Here is a 23,765-nt window from a genome sequence, read left to right as displayed (position 1 = left end):
CCCCGACCCGTGGGCAGGGGGCGCTGATCCTGAACCATGCGTGATACTGATCCGCCCCCCGGGCTTGGCCCCTGGGGTTTGCTTCAGGCTGGCGTCTTCCCCAGGACAGGCTGATCACCTGCAGCTCCCCAGAGAGGGGACTGAGCCCTCTGGGCCACACGCTGCCAGGTGCTGATCAGGGCCTGGGATGGTGATGGGCCCCTACGCAGACAGAAAGCTGGCCATGGTGCTGCTAGCCATCCATTAGAGGGTGACAACTGATTGGCCGGTGAGGCTAGGGGTGCTGGGGTGTTAGCCACGTACTGTTCAGTCCTCATGTCTGGGAATCCAATTCGGCTCAAGGTTCAGACCGGAGCTCCATGTGCCCCCTGGTCGGTGCAGGTGGCTTTAAACCCTGCAGCTAGTGTGTGCTGGGGAGGGGAACAGAAGTCCCTGCAAGTCGTAGTCCCGCTGGCAGGGAAAGGGGGTTGAGGCTGGTTGTAGCAGAGTCCTGCGTTTCGCCTTGTTCCCTTCTTCCCACAACCAGTTTCTCTCCTCGTCACAGCTGAGCGGCAGTTTCCACCTTGAGAAGCGGGTGGTGGTTTTAACTACAGAAATGAAGAGAAATTCTAAGGCAGGCAAATGGACTTTTCTGAAGCATTTCTCACAAACGGCTGAGCAGAACCAGGCCCAATCCATGTGGGTACTAATGAAGGGAGGAGGGAGAACGTCCCTTACGCAAGACTTTCCGGCTGGTGCTTTGCTCTAGCTTTGTTGAGCCGGCTGTGTAGAACCCAGAGCAGGCAGATGCTGGGCGAGAGATCTGCCTGCGCATGGGCTTTGTAAAATCCAGTTAGCGCGAGAGTCTCGCCATTTCCATGACGTTTTCTGTGTAGCAAACTTTGTGAATCAGAACGCAAAGCTGGGTTGTTTCCCTTATTTACTTTTTAATGGATTGGTTGATTGCCTCCCCCTGCCTTCCCCTCGTCCCCAAATGTGAACCAAGTGCCAACCTCTGAAACAGGTTTTATTGGTCGAGGAAGAGCCTGATTCTGTGCCTGCAACTCCCCTTTGAAACCAGCGAGCATCCCAAGGGCCCTGTGCGTACGGGCCTGGCCTCTGGGGCACGAACATGGAGAGACCCTGTGCTGGTGCAGTACAGATAAAAGCCCTTAAGGCCAGGAGTTATTTTTATCTTTAGATGTAAGCAGGTGATGTGGTGAAACTCACAGTCACCTGTTTGGGGCTAGACATGTAGATTTGCGCCTGCAGAAATGTGCACGTGCCCTGTACCCGCTGTTACTTGGATTGCTCGCACAAAAGAGCCGTTGTGTGTCTAGCTGGCCAGTTAGCTGAATGAGAACTTATTAGGCACACAATTGTGGTGTTTGCACTCGTGTGTTTCTGCTCCACTGGGCTCTTGTCTTTAGGCCCACGATAGCACACACGCAGCTCTGAGGCAGTGGCCTTTGTCCTGTGGGGAAGGAGCATTTGGAAGGCTTGCCAGGTTGCTTCTGGCATGTCGGTGGTTTTTTAAACAGTGGTGACTCTTGGGAAGGGTCAGGAATTAATTCCTTGCCAGGGCAGCATGTTGCTCATGTGTGTGCCTCCTCGGACACCAGAGCCGTGACGAGCTCGGAGCAGCGCAAGAAAGAAGAAAGACTTAAAGGCAAGAGCAAATGTACTCTGCAGTGCCTGGGATTTGCTGCATCTTCGCTTATTGCTCAAGAGCCCAAGCCGGGCACTGCAGGGACCCCTGTGTGTGTGACAGGGAGATAAAGCCACCGTGCCAACCACCAGCTAAGACTGAGTGGCAGGAGCCTGCCACATACAGTTGGACTTTAATGGTAACTTTGCCACAGCCCATCAGAGTCACCTATCAGATAGGGGTTGGGCTAGGATGAGACACTTCTGAGCAAACCCCGCAGTGCTGATATGGCCAGGAGAGCGCTCTCCTCTGGGGAATCCTGGCTCAGTGTCCCAGGACAGCACTGGGGGCACAGTGCTTCGGGAGATGCTGTCTTTCAGATGAGGAGGTTTGAACCAGCTTTAGAGCCCCTTCTTGTAGCATTGCTTAGCTGTTATCCATCAGCCTTTTCTGAAAGTGGGTTGGTATCATTACCCATGAGTTATCAGCTGTGGAAACCAAGGCACAGGGAGCTGACCTGATTTCTCGCAAGGTCAGTGACGGAGCTGGGATTAGAACCCAGGAGACCTGGCTCCCAGTCTGGTGTCCTGTCAGACCATGCTGCAGTGGCGGGAGCACTGGGGGGCGTTCGGCCTATGGAAATTCTCCCCAGTGCAAACCTGACTGCAGCCAGCAAATGACGTCATTAGGTGACCAAGTTCTGCTGGTTGGTGCCTGTTGATTGGATGTTGCATGAAATTGGAGGCTGGGCTGAGGCCCCTTAAAAATGTTGCTCCACATTTATAGGTAAATTTAAATCGGAACAGTTAAAAATCCTTTTCCTTTGTTATTGACCTGCCATGATCTGAGTTCAGGGCTGGGCGTTTCCCTTGCTAATATGGGTGACATTGGTCTGCGTTCGGAAGGAGCCCTGCCCCTGAGGTGTGTTCGGGGGCTGTACCAAAGGGAACGGGGAGCCCTGGACTTGGGGCTTGACAGATCGAAAGCTTTTCCCTTCCATCTTTGCTTGGAGATTCGCTCTGGTACGTGGGGCTGGGAAGGTGGGGTGGGTGCAGGTCACCCTCTCCCTGCTGCTCCATTCTCGCAGGCAAGCCATGGGGCATTGTGTTTCGCGAGGACCCGGGGCTGGCCGCGTTCCAGAGAGCAGCGTTCTGGCCTGTGCCATATCAGAGAATGGGTAAGCAGAGGCCACAGGCATTACATAAGAATGGCCACACTGGACCAACGGTCCATCAAACCCAGTATCCTGTCTCTGACAGTGGCCAGTGCCAGGTGCTTCAGAGGGAGTGAACAGAACAGGGCAGGTATTGAGTGGTCCATCCAGTCATCCAGTCCCAGTGTCTGGCAGTCAGAGGTTTAGGGACACCCAGAGCAGGGGGTTGTGTCCCTGCCCATCCTGGCTAATAGCCATTGATGGACCTGCCCTCTGGGAATGTGTCTAATTCTTATCCAATGCCCGGGCATTACGGTGTCCCATTGATAGTCGTTACCGCTATGGCCCGTGTGCCCAGTCCCTAGTGAGGAGGTAGGAGTGGCACCTCTTTGCAGCCTTCGTTTGGAAGGGCTGCGTCACCCTTGCCAGCACCCTTTATGGTAGGCTATATAGAGGGGAGGGGTGTCAGTTCCCATTGACTTCACCTGGGGCCAGGCCTGTATCCGAGATCTTCTGTTTGCTACTTGATTTGCTTCTGCGTGGGCCCCTGCTTGTCTCTGTCGCTCGGCTTCAGAGCGGAGGCTTCTGGTTTTGTAACTGCACTGATCACGGCTGATAAAAATAGTCTGCTCCTCTCCATGCTGCTTCTCCGTGCCTGGTACATAAAAGCTCCCCTGACAAGCGCTGCCTGGCAGGTCTGCTCCTTGCCTCTGCCATCAGAATGTGCAGCTCCCTTAGTCTGGCGCAGGGAGGTGTAACACCCGGGTGTGCAGTAGAAGGGTTCGGCCCCTGGACTGAGCCCATTGTTGGTCAGCTGTCAGACGAGCCCTGGGGCTCCATGGGCAGCCCTGCCCAAGGGGCGGGCGGCGTCAGGTACTGCACTGGGATGTGTGTGTGCAGCTCCCACTGGAGTCTGTGTGGGCTGCGTCCGGGTTCCCGAGGATGCAGATTGGCTTATGGAGTCTAGGGGTGTCTCTGTGGGGGCCTGCTAGCCCGGGAAGCATGCTTTCTGTTTGATGCTCTTGCCACCTATCCTGCTTCAGCGAATCGCTCTCTGGCCTTTCTGACGGGCCTGTCACAGCAGTATCCAGGTGTCTGGAGCAAACCAGCCTCAGCTCTCAGCGTTCCAATGCACCGTGCAGAGGGAGCTAAAGGTGCCTTGAAAAGGCCGTTAGCTCTCTGGACTGTCGCCTGCGGGTTTCTGGCCTCATGAAATCGCTACCTCTGCAGCTGACAAGGGAGAGGCCTTTGCTGGCTCTGGAGGCTGCCGGAGCTTTTCAGTCTTCGGCCATGGTGACGTGAAGGCTGGAAATTGGTTAGGAATGTGCACAACCCCCACATTCGGGTAGCACCTGTCCCCGGGATTTCCCCCTCGCCTGCAGCTGCGGGCTTCACAGTGTTTGGATGCATTCACCCATCTGACAGCCAGGGGCTCAGCCAGACCCGAGGGCCTTTGTCACGGAGTCCCTGGGCGATGCTCTGGAACTGCTCCCCATGAAGCCAGTCAGGACTCTGGGGTAGTCGCCTTTCTGTGAGCAGCCTGTCTTCAGGACACACAGCTCACACAGCTTCCACCTTCCTGGGTCTGACCTCGGAGCATTCAGCATCCTCTGCCCCTCCGTGTGCTTCCCCCCAGCGAGTCCGCTCAGACGGGGCTCCTGGGGAAGCCAGAGGGTCCTGCCCCCCAACTCCGCAGTCAGACGTGACTCTCAGCCAGCCAGTAAAACAGAAGGTTTATTAGACGACAGGAACATGGTCTAAAACAGAGCTTGCAGGTGCAGAGAACGGGACCCCTCAGCTGGGTCCATTTTGGGGGGCCGTGAGCCAGACAACCACGTCTGCACTTCACTCCATGTCCCAGCCAGCCCCAAACTGAAACTCCCTCCAGCCCCTCCTCCTCTGGGCTTTGTTCCTTTCCCGGGCCAGGTGGTCACCTGATTCCTTTGTTCTCCAACCCTTCAGCTCTCACCTTGCAGTGGGGAAGGGCCCAGGCCATCAGTTGCCAGGAAACAGGGTGTCGGCCATTCTCTGTGTCCAGACCCCTGCACACACCGGCCCTCTAGGGCTCTGCAATGATCATACACCCTTACCCCACCCCCTAGATACTTAAGAACTGCCTAGGGGAAACTGAGGCACCCCCACAATATTCGGAGGAAACATTAAGAACAGGCCCACTTCGTCACATCTCTCCCCCCTTCGAGATCGAACTGAGCGGGGTCACTTTACCCGGTGACCTGGGGAAGTTCGAAGCCACCAACGTTCCCATGGATGCCCCAGCATCTCTCCCATTCCTTGGTAGGAGTTACACCAGGCCCTTCCAGTTTCACGCCCTCCCTTAGGTCGGGGGTGGTCGATAGCACTCGCAGGCTGCATGTGGTAAGGTTTCTGCAGCCCATGCCCTTTGGCCACCCCAAAACCCCAGGGGGTCAAACTGGGATTGGGTTTTCTCCGAGTGCTCCAGTCTGGAGGGCTGCAATTCGGGCTCTCTTGGTTAAGGGCCCCCATCTTGACCTGGGCCACATACTGTTCACTTACAGAACTAGCATGGAGACATCCCTTTCTCCACAGCCTTGTCTCCCCAACAAGCTGGCCAAACACAGCCGCTTGGTTAGAGGACGGTGTACCTTTCTTAACAGCTTTCACTCCATCTGAGACCTTCTCAAAGCTATCCACACTGGATCTTTCAACAGGAAAGTCAGTGGATCCATTCACAACAGAAAATTTCTGGCTGTTAGGAACTGAAACTTTCTTGATTAAATCATTTTCACACCCTTCAGTTGCAGTAAACTGCTTGCAAAGACTCCATGAGGATTCCTTTCCCTAGGGCTTCTCTATGCAACAATTCACCCCTCCCAGAAATTCTGCTCTTACCCTCTTTACCTAGGGCTTGCTCTAGGGGAACACTTTCCTGAGCAACAACAGACTCTTTCTGGGTCTCCCTTACATCCAGAATCACCTCTGGCCCATCCGGTGGATTCCTACACAATCCCCTTCCAGGCAAACTTACAGACTTCCTAGATAAAAGGTTAGAAGCATTCTCCTTCCCTTTGCCACACACAAGTTCAGGAATCTTTTCCTTCTTGCTACAGGTTTCCACACCCTCAGTAGGTAACACAATCACACACCTTCATGCTCTCCTTGTGCCCTGGCTAGGATCTCACCCTGATTAGACAGAGTTGCTCCACCCTTTCCAACAACACACTAGCAACAGGCAAAATACAAGCACCAGAATTGTCTGGTCTCTGGGATTTTACATAGACCCTAACTGGATGCGACCTAGTTACAGGGCCATTCTCCCGAGCAGACAGAAACTTAGGACCCTTCCCTTCCTGGGCTTTAGCTGAATCCAGAACCAGTTCTGAGACAACTGCACGACCCTCAACCATCACAGGCTGAAAGGCCCCTTCTGTCTGCTCCACAGACAAAGAAGAGCCGGACACATTTTCTCCTTTACCAGACACACAGGTTGGGATCTCATTCCCTTTGTCCCAGCACACAAGGCTGGTCACAGACAACTGCTTGGAGATCAGGGTAGCTCCCTCCATAGGCAAGTCAATACCCCTGACAGACAGAGACCCATTTCCTTCACTGTCCCAATTCTCCACCCAGCTAACAGGTAAGGTCCAGGGACTCTCATCTTCCACTCTCCTCGCCTTCCCACCCTGCTGACTGGACACAGCCATCAGATCACAAGGCTGCCTAGGCTCATCCAAACTTTCCTTACCAAGCACCTTGCCACTCCAGGAATGTCTCCCCATTGACCATCACCTTCCGCTCCCACTGGGAGTCCGAGGGGCCTGGCCCCAGGAAACTCCACACAGACATATAGGTTGGGATCAGGAGTGGGAGCCTGTCCACCTCCCCACCCATCTGGCTGATGGAGTCTGTGGCCTTGGGACCCAGCAAGGGAGCTAGACACCGGGGCTTTTCCGCAGGGTCCCCTTGGTTCAAATCGCCAGCCTGCTCAAAGGCAGTGAGGTGGGCATCCACATCCCCCACTCCTTAACCAGGGGCAGCAATTTAGTCTCGAGGTTCCCTGCGGAACTGGCCCCCCGGGGTCTATCCCCACTCACCCCTGGGAGGTCCCCTAGGCCTCTCCGCTCCCCCACCGCCAGTTCATGCTGCTGCTGCTTCTGCAGCTCTTTCTCGGGCTCTCGCTGTCTCCCACGGTCCTCTTGCTCCCTCGGACTCAGCTCCAATCCCGTCCGTCTCCGATCCCCCGATGGGGAACCCGATCGTGAAGACCCTCGTCTGGTCGGGGACAGGAGTCTTGGCGATGCCTGGCTCCCACTCCAGCTGCTCCCAGATCCTGCTATAGCCCCATTTGGGGTCAGGAATCTGTTCCTTAGAGCGGTCATCCTCCTCCAGCTGCGCGATTAACTCTGCTTTGGTGAACTTTCCAACGCTCAACCCTCTCTTTTTGCACAGGGTTACAATGTCCTTCTTAAGGAGACGGGGACAGACCATCACTCCGCTCTTCCCAAGGTGTTGTGGACTCACAGGCCCGTGTGTTCTCAGCTCCCCACGGTTTCCAGGGAGAACCCCTAGTGTGCCAGCCCTTCTCGAGGTCACCACCTCTTTGCCAGGGTCGAGCTGCAGACTCCTCCGCCCCTTGGACTGCTCGCTGCAGTCCCCAGGGGGACCCTATTACTGCACAGTCCTTCTCGCTGGTCACACACTCCCAGGGGTTAACCGCCCCCCGAAACCGCTCCTCTCCGAGCCTTCAGCAGGCCTGGTCCTCGGCAATCCCCCTTCGTGTTACTGCTCCCCAGTCACTTACTGCAGGAAGCGCCATCCACGGGGTGCAGTACATCCCACCGCTGCCACCAGTTGTCACGGAGTCCCTGGGCGATGCTCTGGAACTGCTCCCCATGAAGCCAGTCAGGACTCTGGGGTAGTCGCCTTTCTGTGAGCAGCCTGTCTTCAGGACACACAGCTCACACAGCTTCCACCTTCCTGGGTCTGACCTCGGAGCATTCAGCATCCTCTGCCCCTCCGTGTGCTTCCCCCCAGCGAGTCCGCTCAGACGGGGCTCCTGGGGAAGCCAGAGGGTCCTGCCCCCCAACTCCGCAGTCAGACGTGACTCTCAGCCAGCCAGTAAAACAGAAGGTTTATTAGACGACAGGAACATGGTCTAAAACAGAGCTTGCAGGTGCAGAGAACGGGACCCCTCAGCTGGGTCCATTTTGGGGGGCCGTGAGCCAGACAACCACGTCTGCACTTCACTCCATGTCCCAGCCAGCCCCAAACTGAAACTCCCTCCAGCCCCTCCTCCTCTGGGCTTTGTTCCTTTCCCGGGCCAGGTGGTCACCTGATTCCTTTGTTCTCCAACCCTTCAGCTCTCACCTTGCAGTGGGGAAGGGCCCAGGCCATCAGTTGCCAGGAAACAGGGTGTCGGCCATTCTCTGTGTCCAGACCCCTGCACACACCGGCCCTCTAGGGCTCTGCAATGATCATACACCCTTACCCCACCCCCTAGATACTTAAGAACTGCCTAGGGGAAACTGAGGCACCCCCACAATATTCGGAGGAAACATTAAGAACAGGCCCACTTCGTCACAGCCTTCTGGTCTTTTGGTGTTCTAACCTGCAGTGAAGGCGATGGGCGTTGATGGCTGCTAGGACTGGATTGGCCTCCCTGGTCCTCTGCAGTCAGCGCTTCATGGTGATCTGGACGGCATGGGAGCCCCAATGGGACGGGATCTGTAGAGCTCATGGCATGGTCAGAGCTCCTGTGGGGCACTGGCTTCTTGGGTTATTTATCTACTGGACCTTTATCCCGCCCCCCACCCCAATATTTCAGACAAGACGGGTGGGGGTTGGGGCAGTAGCAGGGCTTTGGAGACCTGAGATTTAGCGTGGAGTGGGCGACCTTGGATACTGCAGTGCTGGACGCAGTGTGAGAACTTGACTGGGATGGAATTGGTTTAATGGTTATTTGCCATTACATTAAGGATGGGCAGGGCCAGAGCTCCCGCCAGGCACCAGCTGCAGGAGCCTTGATCTAATGCTGGCTTAGCTCACCCCTGAAGAGCGGGCAGGGTGGCAGGCGGGACGCCGGGCACGTTTCAGCCACGTACCGGGGGTGCAGCTCTGCCCTCACCCCTGGCGAGTCAGTGTCAAGATGCAGCTGCTGGGTCAGTTTGCAATTGGGGTGAATGTGTGGCTGGCTTGGCAGGTGGTGGGAGGCCCTGCCCTCTGCCTGGGGCAGGCTCTTGAGGTATAATCAGGACCTTTGCCTTCTGTCCCACACAGCTCCCCTGTGTCCCTAGCCTTGACTAGAGTGAGATCAACACCTGTCTGTCTGTGGGGGAATGTCAGTTCCAGTATGTGGGGGTGATGGGCAGTCCACTCGCAGGTTGTCTGCATCACGGGGGTGAAAAGCCCCAGATGGGCTGGGGACTGGTGATCTTTGCCCTGGGGAGATACCCAGCCATGGCTTGGAGCGCGCACACGTGGCTGCAGGATCCTGGAGCATTCAATCCAGTGCCCGGGCAGCTGTGCCTTACGGGAGGGGGGAATTCCAGCAGTGGAGAGCTGTGTGTTAGTGTAGGCGTGGCCCCCGCCACTCCCGCCAGCCATTTCTGTCTGACATGGTTGGTCAGGCTGCTGCCAGCCCGGCTCCCCTCGCCCTCCTTCAGCAGGCTGTCTGGAGTAGCTCAGTTGGGAGAGCGTTAGACTGACGATCTAAAGGTCTCGGTTCAGTCCTGGGCTTTGGCAGGTCCTTTCATCCCTCTTTGTGCAGGGGTGTCTTCTTGCGGGGAGGGATAGCTCAGTGGTTTGAGCATTGGCCTGCTAAACCCAGGGTTGTGAGTTCAATCCCTGAGGGGGCCATTTAGGGATCTGGGGCAAAAATTGGGGATTGGTCCTGCTTTAAGCAGGGGGTTGGACTAGATGACCTCCTGAGGTTCCTTCCAACCCTGATATTCTATAATTACCCTGCCCTTTGTTAAGATCACACTGCACCGTCCCCTGCTGGGATCAGTCCCAGCGGTGCGTGCAGAGCCCCAAAGCATTGTCGGCAGCAGAAGACTTCCTAGACCTACATGGTGTAGTTTTGCAGGTAACCCCATAGGCAGCCCCTACTGCTGCACTTTGGGAGTGGAAGGCAAGGATGGACCCACCACGGCCCTGGCCCCTGGTGTGGCATCACCTCTCATGGTCTGTTCGGTGTGACGTTCTCTCTCCAGGATAACTGATCGCTAGGTGGTTTCAGAGAGTTCCCGCCATGAGGAGTTACCGCGGATCCATGCTGGAACGGCACCTCAGGCAGTATTTAACTGTCCTGTTTGATTGTTAATTGAGACTCACATAAATGCCGTTCATTGGGTAGTGCATGATGTCGTGCGACAGCTGGCAGAAGCCAGTCACTTTTCATTTAGCAGTGGAACGTGAGCTCAATTCCATTGTTTGTTAAAGGCTGTCACCCTTCAAATCTGCCCCCCTCTGCCCTGGCCCTCATCCCCAGATCCTTTCCTGTCCTTAGACACTTTAGATTGGCTGGTAAAGTGATGGCCGAGTTGACAGCTTAGCTCTGCAGCTGGGCGTGAGTAGAGCACAGGGAGTGGGGGAAGGAGCCTTCTGCGGCTCACAAGGCTAAAAGTCACTATCCCGCCTTAGAGAGCCAAGGTTGGGGAGGGAATATCTTTTATTGGGCCAACAGCTGTGGGTGCAGGAGACAAGCTTTGGGGCTACCCAGAGCTCTCTTGCAAGGGCTCTGTGTACCCAGAGTTTGCAGCTGGGCCCAACCCCGACTGGGATCTGGATTCCAAGCCCTGATGTCAGGAATAGGAATGCTGTTGGTTGGAGTGCGGGGAAGGCCCGGCATTTACCTTCTCTCTGGGGCGGGAGCAGAGGTGGTGGCTGGGATGCAGGAATCCTTGGCTGAGGCCCTGACAGCTGGGACACGTTGGATATCCAGAGAGAAAGTTTCGGAGCCACTGTCCTGCTCAGACCCGCTTGTGCCTAAGGGCTCCAGCAATTTAGTCTGCACCATGGAAATGGAGGAATATCATCTGATCAGCCCCACAAGGGGCTTGGGGACATGCTGGAGGCTGAGGCCCTGTCCTGTCTGCATGGGTCGAAGTCCGTGTCACTGTCCCAGAACCAGGCCTGCTGCTGCAGGAATTGCTCAAGTTCCTGGTGGTGTGGCCGCTTGTCACACCCTAGCGCGTGGGGCGTGGGCAGTGAGCTGAGCCCCTGTGGGGATAAGCCCCCGAAGCAGGAATACCCTCTGTGTGCAAATGGCCCAAGGTTTTCTGTAACGTGGTTAATTCCCATGTGAATTCCCTGCTGGGAACCGTTGATGGCTTCAGTACAGCCCAGACGGTGGCTAAGCGAGTCACCACCTTCCTCTGGGTAGGCAGGGGTTTTGTTCTCCACGGTGGATCTGGCCAGGGCATGAGGGTGAGTTCTGTGTGCGGACGCCTGCCTGATGGGGACAGGTGTGAATCCCAGCGGAGACAGTAGAGCCAGAGTGGGCAGGGCCTTTGGGATGGAGTTAAATCCATCAGCAATTCTTGGGGCTTCTGCCCCCCCCCCCCCAATCTCTCCCAGGTCACACAAACCAAGGGGAGCAAGGTGGGTGCGGAGGGGACCGGGGCCTGGTGGAGTGGCGGCCCTCTGCTGTGAGGGGGATGGGTTGGCCTGTGGCTCAGCTGGACTAGTGGCTTGTCAGTCCCATTCCCCAGCCTCGCCGGCCCCATCAAAGGAAAAGACCCGGTTTCTGCACTTCCCAGTGCACATGCATTTGGCAGCAGCCTCAGCGGCGCATGGGTTCTGGCGGGGAGGGGGAGCGCTCTGTGGCGAACGTGGCTTCGTGAGTCACTTCGCCCCCGGGGCACAATTAACTCCTAATAACCCCCTCCCCAGCCCAGCGGATCTGCTGGCTTGAAACCAGAGTCCTCTCAGAGCCTCCCTGGACAGAAAACAATCACCCCACCCCCCATCTGCTGCTGAGCCCCAGCATGGCTGGGACAGGGGAGAGGAGCGGCTGGGAAACACGACTTGGGATGTGACCTTTGAGGTGGGGTGTATCCAGTGCCCCTCACCATGGCATCTGGGCCCCACAGCAAACTTGGGAACAGTCAGGGAACACTCATTGGTTTTCCCTCCAGACACCCCGTCCGGTATCCTCACCCCAGGCAGGGGAGTCGTCATGGCAGCAGGGGCAGGGAGCCAGGCTCTTTAGCTTCTATACTTGGCAGTATTTCTGAATCACCCTGTGCCTCAATTTTCCCATCTGTTAATTAGGGGTAATACCAGTGCCCTCATTGTGTGGGGCCCAGGGCAGGGGGCTGTGAGGCTCCCCGGACTGTCTCTAATGCCCCTTGGGACTCTGATGAGCCGCCCCGTAGAAGGCGAGGGATCCCTTCCCACGTGTGTCCTCAGTCCTTGCTGGCTGGCTGCATCTGGGCCAGCGGCACTCGTGCCCTGCAAGGTGTAAAATTGCTTTCCTGGAATCTGCCCACAGCTCTGGGCCCTTAATCTCCCTTGGGATTAAAGTGTCAATGCAGGGGGAGCTGCCGGGGGAGGGCTGGACTGTTGGCTGGAAGTGATGCTGGCACTGGCTGTCTGCTCTCTCTGTGCCCTGGCATGGCCCCCGGAAGCCTCCAGGCGCTGAAGAGCGGAGGGAAAGGATAGGCAGAGGAGTGGCACCCAGAGCCCAGCTAGCGCCCGGCGTTGGCACAGCAAAGCGCCCTCCTCGTCCCAGGCAAATGGCTCACTGGGCGCTCTGCCCCTTCCCAGCTCTCAGCCCGTCCTCGGGCCAGCTCTGTTCCCAGGGGGAAGCAGGGGCAAGTGACTCTCCCAGGCCAAGAGTGTGAGCGCTGGGTGGGGCTGGGCTGACACCAGAGCCGTGTGGGTCACATCCTGCTTCTGGATCCGTGCTGTGTGCACGGCTGTTTTCTGCCTGCTTGGGCCCTGGGGCATGGGATGGGATCAAACGCTGGGGGGCCATAGCTGATCCCTGGGCCCTATCTTGCTCTGCAGGGAGTACTGATGGGGAGGGGATGACGGGTGTTGCAGAGGAAGCACTCTCAGCAGGAGGGGGTTGGTGCTAGAGTTTTGCTGACTTGACTGTAAAATGTAAGGGTGGGATTTTCAGACGCTCCTAAGTGCATCAGAGGCACAGATCTCATTGATTCGCAGTGGGAGTTGTGCTCCTAACACATCTCTGTGCTTGGACCAAGTGGGAAGTTTCTGTAATACCTTTTGATGATGCCTGTGTGTGCCTCAGTTTCCCCTATACTTTGTATGGCTTCCCCCTGGGGGATAAGGATTAAGTTTGTTCTCAGGGCAGGCTAAAACAAAACCAATCCAAGAAGACAATGGGATGGCCCAGTTCCCAGAATATTGACACCTAGCAACCAACCACCCAGAGGGAGGGGGATTTCCCTGCCCTCAGCAGGCCCCAACTTGAGAACAAAGGACTGGGAGATGGGAGGGCAAGAGCTGGCTGCTGGAGGAGGCTGGGGGCTGTTACCTGGGAACTGACTAAGGAAGGAAGTCAGAGAGACAGAGCCTGCAAATGGAGGTCACTGCAACTTGGCTGGTGGATTGCTCTGGAATGGCCAGGATGGTCCAGGCCGGGGCAGGCAACCTATGGCCGATTTTCAGTGGTACGCACACCGCCTGGGTCCTGGCCACCGGTCCGGGGGGGGGGGGGCTCTGCATTTAATTTAATTTTAAATGAAGCTTCTTAAACATTTTAAAAATCTTATTTACTTTACATACAACAATAGTTTAGTTATATATTATAGGCTTATAGAAAGAGACCTTCCAAAAACGTTCAGATGTCTTACTGGCACGTGAAACCTTAAATTAGAGTGAATCAGTGAAGACTCGGCACACCGCTTCTGAAAGGTTGCCGACCCCTGGTCTAGGCTTTAACCATCAGTTCTGTGCTAACCTCAGGACTTCCTGGGCAATGTGCCAGGCAACGAATACACCTGGCTGTTCGGAAAAGGCTGGTTCAGTGTCACTGTGAGTACACAGTGAGCTGCATTCCTCCCTGCAGAGTGGGCAAGTCTCGAGCAGGGCTCTGTCTCTGCTGGGCTCACTGAACAGAGCTCACGGTGTGAAACAGGAGTGCTGGTGCCCCAGAGGGTCGGTCTCTGAAGGTGGGGAGGCTGCAGGGCCTGCCCTGAAGGAAGAGTGAGACCCGTTGGGGGTCCCCCAAGAGACTGTTCCATGTTGGGGCTGTAGCTCCGATCCTGTGGATCTGCGACAGCTGCCTTTGCAAATTGCACGGTGTGTTTGTACAGAATCTTTAGCCAGTGACTGCCTTGCCCACTGCTGAAATGCAGCCTGCTCTGGTGTGAAACGCGGCTGTAGTTTGACAGCAGTCACCACAGCGCACTGAGAAGAGCAGCGCCAGGAGGCAGAATGGAATTACCTGGATTGCAGTTCGGCCAGGGCCTGGGGTTACGTCTCCGGTTCTTGCCAGAACAGCATGTGAAACTTTGCCCAGGGGTGTTTTTCAGGTGGCAGTGGTCAGCTCGTGGCTTTTAAGTTGTGTTGTGAAGACAGCTCGGCTCCTCCAGCAGCCAGCCCTCTCTGCCGGGTGCTGGAGATGCCAGAGTTTGGCAAGCAGGCTAAGGACGCGGGTCCTGGCGACTGGCTGTGGATTGGCTGTCAGTATCGGAGCAGCGCCCAGTCCAGAGTGGGGCTGCACTGTGCCCATGGCCCTGTTATCTGCCTCGTGGCAGCTGCCCTGCCCGTACCGCAGCCCTCGGGGATTGCACGGTCCCCTCATTCCCTTCCCCGTCCCTTGCTCTTGGCTCATCCATTATTCAGCTGCTACAGGTGTCTGGCTCAGCCGGGAAGGAGGGCGGACTCAGCGGGACTCAGCACCGCAGTGAGTCTCTCAGCCTTGTGTCTCACAGGGGCATGGAAGGAAGGAGCTGTGAGCCCCCGATGTCTCTCTGCAGCGGCCGCTGAGCTCCCGTTCCGCTGCTAGTGAGCGGGGCTGGATCCTGGGGTCGCGCCACATCCCGGAGTCCGCTTACCGCCCCTCTGCTCTGCCAGCAACCCCAGCCCTGACGCCTGCTCTCGCTCACATCTCCACCCCTTTAGGCAGGGAACCCTCCCGTTCCTGACGGAGCCACCACCCTCCCTGCATTCACAGCCTTCCTAAAGACCTGCTCCTCCTGCTAGGCCCCTGGGACCCAGTGAAGAAACATAGTCACTCCTTCCCCTGGGCCTCTCCCCTTCCCTGCCTCTGCCTGTCAGATGGCACGCTCGGGCTCCATGTGCTTTGCGCAGCTCCAAGCATATCTCTCTGGCCCGGATCCTCATTCGCCGTAACCACCTGGATGCTTGAAGCTGCAGCCTGCTGGCTTTCCACACTTGGTGGATGGTTATTGTAGAGTCCCTCATGTGTCCTGGGCCTGGACCTGCTTGTCTGGTCCTGAGGGGCTCTCCCTGTGCTCCCCTGTTCATTGCAGGGCTGCAGTGATATACTGTGGGGCTGCTCCTGAGCACTGGGCTGCTGGCACTGGGGTTTCTTGCATGGATGTTACAAAGAGGTCTCCAAGGGGGGCCCGGGTGAAGAGACCAGTTCACCTTTGGCTCTGCTGACAGCCTTGCTAAGTATCCAACCTCCGAGCAACTTTGCCATCCAAACGGTTGGCTGGATGTCCTTCGTCCCAGCTGTTTTCCAGCTCAAGTGTATGTTGCAAACAGATTTGGGTTGGGGCTAAACCGAGCGAGACTTAAAATGCAGCTGAGCCCAGCCAGTGGGAAGAGAGACCGAACTCCCTAGCCCGGTGACGGCATGAAGCCTGAAAGGTCTTGCTGCATTTGCTCCTCTCCACCATGAGAGCGACGTCCCATGGTTTCCCGCTGGTGCTCAGCTCAAGGGCACCCTGCAGCTCTCAGCCCTGGCTGGCTGGGCCCTGGGACACGTGCTTGGGGGAGGCAGGGCTGCGGCTGGAGGGTTTGTTGTGGAAGGTGTTCAGGGGGAGAACAGGGAATCCCATGGCTGTACATTGGCTGTGCAGTGGTTGAATTGGCTTAGCTCTGTTCTTTTCCGTCAGATCTCGTGCGAGAGGCCAGGCCGGCTTGATCTTGTTTACACCACAAAGCCATTACACAGTGCAAGGGGTGTTTTATCCCGTGCAGGGCTGGGGTTTGTGCTGCATTCAGCTGGCGGGAGTTGGCACCTTTCGGAGCCCGCTGGTGTCATGGAGTTCCCGGGCAATGCTCTGGAACTGCTCCCTACAAAGCCAGGCAGGACTCTGGAGAAGTCTCCTTTCTGGAAACAGCCTGTCTGCAAGGCAAAAAGCTCACACAGCTTCCACCTTCCTGGGTCTGACCTCGGAGCATTCAGCATCCTCTGCCTCTCCGTGCGCTTCGCCCAGCGAGTCCGCCCAGGCGGGGTCCTGGGGAAGCCAGAGGGTCCTGCCCCGCAACTCCGTAGTCAGACGTGACTCTCAGCCAGCCAGTAAAACAGAAGGTTTATTAGACGACAGGAACATGGTCTAACACAGAGCTTGTAGGTGCAGAGAACAGGACCCCTCAGCTGGGTCCATTTTGGGGGGCAGTGAGCCAGACAACCCTGTCTGCACTTCACTCCATGTCCCAGCCAGCCCTAAACTGAAACTCCCTCCAGCCCCTCCTCCTCTGGGCTTTTTCCCTTTCCTGGGCCAGGAGGTCACCTGATTCCTTTGTTCTCCAACCCTTTAGCTCTCACCTTGCAGGGGGGAAGGGCCCAGGCCATCAGTTGCCAGGAAACAGGGTGTCAGCCATTCTCTGTGTCCAGACCCCTGCACACACCTGCCCTCCAGGGCTCTGCAATGATCATACACCCTTACCCCACCACCTAGATACTTAAGAACTGCCTAGGAGAAACTGAGGCACCCCCACAATATTCAGAGAAAACGTTAAGAACAGTCCCACTTCGTCACAGCTGGGCATGGAGGCTGGGGCACGTGGGGTGGCGTTGAGCTCTGTGCCGCTGGTGTAGACCACAGCGACCCGGCGCTGAGCTCCCCGGAGGTGGTGAAGCTGAGGAGGGGTTTCTCCTTTTAGTATTTGCGGTTCCACATTTTACGACTTTGCGAGTAGCACCCTGGTGAAGCCCTTCCCCTCTGGCAGGAGAGCAGAGACCCTGCTCCTCCCCTGGACCCCCCTGGTCGGGGGAGTCCTGCACATTGGGCCACTGCACAGCCCGGCTGGTCCTGCTATGGCTGGGCAGGCGAGGTAGCCTCCTGCGCCATGTCCGTCTCTGACGCTGCTGTCTTGGAGCGCCAGCCAGAGGGATGGCACAAGGGTGGGTGACTGAGTTACTCAGTCCTGGATCCACTAGCTCTGTCCCCACCCCACCCTCGCCCCTGGGCCCCACAGAGCTGGGTGCTGGCGCGCAAAGGGGGTGTGCTACCGGTGTGGGCTGTTGTCCTCTTCCTGTCCCTGCGCAGTGACTCCTTGCCGCCTGCCAGGCCGTGCCCGGCCTCCAGCCATACAAGAGGGGCCGGCTCTGTTGCCAGGTCTCTACGCCCGTCCTCCCGGGGGGTGGGTCCTGCAGGGGCAGCAGGGCCTCGTGGACCTTCGGAGCCATCATCCTGCCCTGGCACTGACCCTGGCCAGCCACCTCCCTGCTTTTTGCCTCAGTTTCTCCCCTTCCCCGCCCCCCGTGTCCTGGGGTTGATGATGTTATTTGCCTGCCTAGCACAGGCCTTGTGGAGCTGGTAAAGCGCGAGGTGAGCGCTCAGTGCTACTGCGCCAACGCCTGAATCAAACGACCTGCTCCAAAGACAACCGGGAAACAAGTCACTCCAGCGTGGCTTCCTTGCAGCCTGTGTCCCCGGCTGCAAGCTCTGCCTGGCTCCGCTGTTCCCTCTCTTGCACCCCACGGCCCCTGTCCATGGTGCTGACTGTAACCGCCCGTTCGCGGGCCCCTGCTGGGAGCCAGCGCCCCTTCCCTCCCCCCAGCTCTCGACTGTTTTCACACTCAGACCCGGATTTTGGCTGGTGCGGCTAGTCCGCTCCCACGGTGCCATCGTCCCCCCGGCTCCCTCATCCGCTCCCACGGTGTCCCCGCCCTTCGCTCCCTCGTCCGCTCCCACGGTGCCATCGTCCCCCCGGCTCCCTCGTCCGCTCCCACGGTGCCATCGTCCCCCCGGCTCCCTCGTCCGCTCCCACGGTGCCATCGTCCCCCCGGCTCCCTCGTCCGCTCCCACGGTGCCATCGTTCCCCCGGCTCCCTCATCCACTCCCACGGTGTCCCCGCCCCTGGCTCCCTCATCCGCTCCCACGGTGTCCCCGCCCCTGGCTCCCTCATCCGCTCCCACGGTGCCATCGTCCCCCCGGCTCCCTCATCCGCTCCCACGGTGTCCCCGCCCTTCGCTCCCTCGTCTACTCTCACGGTGCCATCGTCCCCCCGGCTCCCTCATCCACTCCCACGGTGTCCCCGCCCCTGGCTCCCTCATCCGCTCCCACGGTGTCCCCGCCCCTGGCTCCCTCATCCGCTCCCACGGTGCCATCGTCCCCCCGGCTCCCTCGTCCGCTCCCACGGTGCCATCGTCTCCCCGGCTCCCTCATCCGCTCCCACGGTGTCCCCGCCCCTGGCTCCCTCTTCTGCTCCCACGGTGCCATCGTCCCCCCGGCTCCCTCATCCGCTCCCACGGTGCCATCGTCCCCCCGGCTCCCTCATCCGCTCCCACGGTGTCCCCGCCCCTGGCTCCCTCGTCTACTCTCACGGTGTCCCCGCCCTTCGCTCCCTCGTCTACTCTCACGGTGCCATCGTCCCCCCGGCTCCCTCATCCGCTCCCACGGTGTCCCCGCCCCCCCGGCTCCCTCGTCTACTCTCACGGTGTCCCCGCCCTTCGCTCCCTCGTCTACTCTCACGGTGCCATCGTCCCCCCGGCTCCCTCATCCGCTCCCACGGTGTCCCCGCCCTTCGCTCCCTCGTCTACTCTCACGGTGTCCCCGCCCTTCGCTCCCTCGTCTACTCTCACGGTGCCATCGTCCCCCCGGCTCCCTCATCCGCTCCCACGGTGTCCCCGCCCCTGGCTCCCTCGTCTGCTCCCACGGTGCCATCGTCCCCCCGGCTCCCTCATCTGCTCCCATGGTGTCCCCGCCCCTGGCTCCCTCGTCTGCTCCCACGGTGCCATCGTCCCCCCGGCTCCCTCATCCGCTCCCACGGTGTCCCCGCCCTTCGCTCCCTCGTCTACTCTCACGGTGCCATCGTCCCCCCGGCTCCCTCATCTGCTCCCACGGTGTCCCCGCCCCTGGCTCCCTCGTCTGCTCCCACGGTGCCATCGTCCCCCCGGCTCCCTCATCCGCTCCCACGGTGTCCCCGCCCTTCGCTCCCTCGTCTGCTCCCACGGTGCCATCGTCCCCCCGGCTCCCTCATCTGCTCCCACGGTGTCCCCGCCCCTGGCTCCCTCGTCTGCTCCCACGGTGCCATCGTCCCCCCGGCTCCCTCATCCGCTCCCACGGTGTCCCCGCCCTTCGCTCCCTCGTCCGCTCCCACGGTGCCATCGTCCCCCCAGCTCCCTCGTCTGCTCCCACGGTGTCCCCGCCCCTGGCTCCCTCGTCTGCTCCCACGGTGTCCCCGCCCTTCGCTCCCTCATCTGCTCCCACGGTGCCATCGTCCCCCCGGCTCCTTCATCCGCTCCCACGGTGTCCCCGCCCTTGGCTCCCTCATCTGCTCCCACGGTGCCATCGTCCCCCCGGCTCCCTCATCCGCTCCCACGGTGTCCCCGCCCTTGGCTCCCTCGTCTACTCTCACGGTGCCATTGTCCCCCCGGCTCCCTCATCCGCTCCCACGGTGTCCCTGCCCCTGGCTCCCTCGTCTGCTCCCACGGTGCCATCGTCCCCCCGGCTCCCTCATCCGCTCCCACGGTGTCCCCGCCCTTGGCTCCCTCGTCTGCTCCCACGTTGCCATCGCCCCCCCGCCCCGGTGCCCTCGTCCGCTCCCATGGTGCCCTCACCCCCGGCTCCCTCATCCGCTCTGACGGCTCCCTTGCCCTGACACCCTCGTCCACTCCCACGGTGCCCTCGTTCCCGGCTGTCTTGTCCTTTCCCTGCTTTAGCTGCTAGCTGGTGCCGTGCAGAGCGTCTTTCCCTGCTGCCAAGGAGCTGGCTTCACTTTGGTAATTGCCGCGTGCTGGGGCCGCTGGAGGGGCCTTCGGGAATGAAGCTCTCACCCCGGCTGTACTGGCTGTCCGGAGCAGGCCGTGTCCGATAACCCCGAGTGCCGTGAGATGGGCCCACAAGAGCTGTTGAGCTTTTGAACTGTTGGAGCAGGCTGCTTGGGAGCCGCCCCGGGGGCTGCACAGCTGGTGTCTGTGAGGGGAAGGGAGGGATGCGGGAGAGCTTCTGTTTTGGCCTGCACTGGCCCCTCTGGCCTGGCTGGGAAGGTGCCCCGGGCGGGGGGGCGCAGGGTTTCTGCAGACGAGGGCACAGTGGTGCGAATTGGAAAGGCCTTGGCTGGCTCCTTGTGAGAGTTAGTCTGCAGCCAGTGACGCGCCGAGCTCCGCACTCTGTGCCAGACGTGCAGGAGCGTGCGTTCGTGGGCTTTGTTTGTCTGGGTGTGGCACCGTTTCCGCCTTGAAGTGGTCTCCGAGGGAATAAGTCTTTAACTTTGTTACACGGGACGTCTCTGCTAATAACTGAGTGACCCGTCACCGGCCGCCCTCGAGGGCCAAGATGTAAATGCAAATAATGGGTGATCCTGCAGTCTTTGCTCAGACAGAGCTGCAAGTGAGGTTCCCGGGAGCTCTGCCAAAGGAGATGGGCCTGTGTGACAAACTGCCAGTCCTCGTCATGAATGTGTGTGACAGAGCGTGCCACTCCCGAGTCCCTCCAGTAACCTGCACTTCCACCGGGGCCTGTTAGCCCAGGGGCTGGGGTCCTTACTCGGGCCTTGCCGGACCTGCTTGAAACTGAGGCACGGCGAGCCTAGAGAGGGGCTGTCCATCTTCACTTCTGGAATCTGGCTCATTTAAAGAAATCCGTTTCCTGCCTCTGCCCCTTGAATGATTCTGGCCGAAAGATCCTTGTCCCAGGGGCTCATGCCGGCTTTGCTGCTCTCCTGTTGTTCTTTGCAGTTAGCCACGTTCTCTCTTGCCAGCCCCGCTCCCCAGGGGATGCGGTGACAGTCACTGCACAGAGTGCTTCCTGTTCACCATGGAAACAAGCTGAGGAGAGAGAGAGAGAGAGAAAGCTCCCCCCAGCCCCTTCCAGATCCAGGCTTTGTCTAGACGAGGGCCCAGTGCCCCGCCGGTGGCAGACCGCACATGATGAGAGACAAGGCGGTTGTAAGCTAGTCCAGTGGCCTGGCCTTGCCTTGGCTAGAATTTTAGAAGGTGGGGTTAGATGGAGCTAGTTAACGTGCTCTGACAACACACCTTTGAAATGGCCCCATGGTCAGGACGCTCAGAGGACCCTGTGTAAATTCCCTGCTCTACCACAGACTTCCTGTGCGAGCTTGGGCCACTCACTTAGCCTCGCTGTGCCTCAGTTTCCCCGTTTACAGTGGGGTAATAGGTCTGACCTGATCACAGGGGTGGGTGCCAAAGCCATTAAGAATTGTGCAGTGCCCAGATGCTAGTCTCCAAAAGCCTTTGGCATCAGAGGTTTCAGACAGAAAAGCGCTGGTTTTGTTCAAGCCGACAGTGTCCTTTAAGGTGACACACCGAGTCTGGGGCAGCACCAGGATTAGAACCCAGGAAGCCGAGTTCTCTGCTGCTGTCTGGCCCTTGGCCCAATGGCCTAACCCCTGTCCCAGGTGTGGGTTTTCTGCCCCCCCCCATTTTAAACTGTCCCCTCACATAGCCGAGCGGCGTGGGAGGGAGGTGGGAATTGACCCTCAGCTCCCGCGTTAATGGGGTGGTTTCTGGGCCCTCACAGCAAAGACTGAAAATAGCCTCAAATTTTCAGCAACGTTGGTGTCGCCGAGCCAGGACCGTGGGGGGAGGTGCTGCCCGCCCAGCTTTCCAGTGGCGCTGTGACCGTGGGGGCTGGCACGGCACACGGCGCTCGCTCTGGGAGTGGGTAATCGGCTCCTGGGCGGAGACTCGGCCGGGGGCGTGGTGGGGACGTGTCCAGGTGGCGTCTCCTGCGGGGAGCCCAGGGTGCTGTCTGACGGGTGGCGTATTGCTCGGGAGAGGGAGGGGGGTGGCACTGGCCAGAATGCAGGCAGAGGTTGCGCCAGCTTCTCTGCCCCACACATGTGTGGGGCCGGCACAGAGCATTGCACTGACTGCAGCGGGGTGGCCCGTGGCCTGTATCTGGGGCTGAGAGGCAGAGCCCCTGCACAGCGCGGGGTGGGGGGTGGATAAAATGAGACACAGTCAGACCCCTGCTCTGCCCTTTCCCCCATCAGAGTCCCTGACTTCAGGGCGACTCTTCTGGACGTGCGACACTGGTGGAGACTCCGTGCTGGATGGAGGGAGACGGACCTTAGCTGCGTGTGAGCGCAGCGAGCGACGAGCAGGGGCTGACTTCTGCCCACCTGCCTTTGCTAAGTGTGTCCCGGGAAGGGTTTTGGAGCCAGCCCCGAATCATAGAATCATAGAATATCAGGGTTGGAGGGGACCTCAGGAGGTCATCTAGTCCAACCCCCTGCTCAAAGCAGGACCAATCCCCGACTAAATCATCCCAGCCAGGGCTTTGTCAAGCCTGACCTTAAAAACTTCTAGGGAAGGAGATTCCACCACCTTCCTAGGTAATGCATTCCAGTGTTTCACCACCCTCCTCGTGAAAAAGTTTTTCCTAATATCCAACCTAAACCTCCCCCACTGCAACTTGAGACCATTACTCTTTGTTCTGTCATCAGCTACCACTGAGAACAGTCTAGATCCATCCTCTTTGGAACCCCCTTTCAGGTAGTTGAAAGCAGCTATCAAATCCCCCCTCATTCTTCTCTTCCGCAGACTAAATAATCCCAGTTCCCTCAGCCTCTCCTCATAAGTCGTGTGTTCCAGTCCCCTAATCATTTTTGTTGCCCTCCGCTGGACTCTTTCTAATTTTTCCACATCCTTCTTGTAGTGTGGGGCCCAAAACTGGACACAGTACTCCAGATGAGGCCTCACCAGTGTCGAATAGAGGGGAACGATCACGTCCCTCGATCTGCTGGCAATGCCCCTACTTATACATCCCAAAATGCCATTGGTCTTCTTGGCAACAGGGGCACACTGTTGACTCATATCCAGCTTCTCGTCCACTGTCACCCCTAGGTCCTTTTCTGCAGAACTGCTGCTGAGCTATTTGGTCCCTAGTCTGTAGCGATGCATTGGATTCTTCCATCCTAAGTGCAGGACTCTGCACTTGTCCTTGTTGAACCTCATCGATTTCTTTTGGCCCAATCCTCCAATTTGTCTAGGTCCTTCTGTATCCTATCCCTACCCTCCAGCGTATCTACCACTCCTCCCAGTTTAGTGTCATCTGCAAACTTGCTGAGGGTGCAATCCACACCATCCTCCAGATCATTTATGAAGATATTGAACAAAACCGGCCCCAGGACCGACCCCTGGGGCACTCCACTTGATACCGGCTGCCAACTAGACATGGAGCCATTGATCACTACCCTTTGAGCCTGACAATCTAGCCAGCTTTCTATCCACCTTATAGTCCATTCATCCAGCCCATACTTCTTTAACTTGCTGGCAAGAATACTGTGGGAGACCGTGTCAAAAGCTTTGCTAAAGTCAAGGATCAACATGGCCGCTGCTTTCCCTTCATCCACAGAGCCAGTTATCTCGTCATAGAAGGCAATTAGATTAGTGAGGCATGACTTGCCCTTGGTGAATCCATGCTGACTGTTCCTGATCACTTTCCTCTCCTCTAAGTGCTTCAGAATTGATTCCTTGAGGAACTGCTCCATGATTTTTCCAGGGACTGAGGTGAGGCTGACTGGCCTGTAGTTCCCAGGATCCTCCTTCTTCCCTTTTTTAAAGATGGGCCCTACATTAGCCTTTTTCCAGTCATCTGGGACCTCCCCCGATCGCCATGAGTTTTCAAAGATAATGGCCAATGGCTC

General features: G+C 58.2%; 1 protein-coding gene across 3 annotated transcripts in view; it reads left to right on the top strand.

Moving 5' to 3' along the window:
* Positions 1–23,765, top strand: part of AATK (apoptosis associated tyrosine kinase) — a 68,368-nt gene that overhangs the window by 9,507 nt on the left and 35,096 nt on the right. The gene's annotated exons all lie outside the window — the stretch shown is intronic.

This window comes from Lepidochelys kempii, chromosome 14 (genome assembly GCF_965140265.1).
Source record: "Lepidochelys kempii isolate rLepKem1 chromosome 14, rLepKem1.hap2, whole genome shotgun sequence".
Lineage (NCBI taxonomy): Eukaryota > Metazoa > Chordata > Testudines > Cheloniidae > Lepidochelys > Lepidochelys kempii.
This window is presented reverse-complemented; position numbering and strand designations above follow the sequence as displayed.